This window comes from Larimichthys crocea, chromosome XIV (assembly GCF_000972845.2).
Source record: "Larimichthys crocea isolate SSNF chromosome XIV, L_crocea_2.0, whole genome shotgun sequence".
NCBI lineage: Eukaryota > Metazoa > Chordata > Actinopteri > Sciaenidae > Larimichthys > Larimichthys crocea.
In genome coordinates, this window is record NC_040024.1 from 10,193,774 (window position 1) to 10,194,824 (window position 1,051).

A 1,051-nucleotide genomic window follows, 5' to 3' on the forward strand; every position below is an offset into this window, starting at 1 on the left:
CATCTGGATGTAAGCATGTTAGCATTTTGTTGTCCTAAGTTGTTACTTGTTCAATGCAATAAAGTTGAATCTGATCTAATCATTGGCCTGTATGCCTTCTGTACGCTCTGCTACAAATGGTATTCTACAGACGTGAAGTGAAGTTTCGATGATATCTCTACATCCACCCCATTTTCTAATCACTGGTGGATATAGAGTCCTCCGTCAGTCCAGTCACGCCCTGAGCTCGGGGCTTTTACAGACTGTAGTATAAAACTAACGAAGCAACTGACCCAAGTGGCTGGAGATTGTACTAGACTGTATTACGGTGATACTGCAAAGCCTGTTTGATGGACTACAATTAGGATTTAAACTGTTTGCCATATAATGTGATGACTGGGAAAATTGTTAAATCAAACAAATTAAATATGCAAAATAAAATGAAGCCAGTCTTAATTTACAATACCTGATACGATCAACCAGTGGTGTTTGGTACGGTGAGGGTCCCTCTAGATATCAAGATTTCACCAGAAACCGAAAAGATAATAGATAGCTCCATGTTGAACAAGTTTTTTTTGTATAAGCAAGCTGAGATCCGAGCTGGAAAGAGCTGCATTTCTAACTCTTTAACTGTGAACTAAACTAATTGGTGGACATTTGTAAGAAAAGGCCACGTCTCCTCCCAAAGTGCATAAACAGTGGAAACCCCCTGAAAGAAGATTTGAATATTTTTGTACCTTCCAGTACAATATCCAGTTAATAATGTTCATATTTTACTCTGATCTGTCATGCTTTTAGTTATTTCTTGCTATGTGAATATTTTGATTCTCAAAAAGAGTAAAGAGCACTTTTTCTTTTTGGGCGCGCAGGCGCCCCCCACGGAGACTGCGCCCTGGCAGCCGCCCACATGGCCCATGGGGGGGGGGGGGGGGAGCTAAGACCGGCCTGCTTGAGGGTGTGAGTGGTATTCTTTTGTAATGATGTTCCGACATATTTACGCGTTGAATAAATTCAAAGAACAAAGACATATCAGAGTTTGTTCATTTGGTTCGTCTCCATTCAAATTTCAACA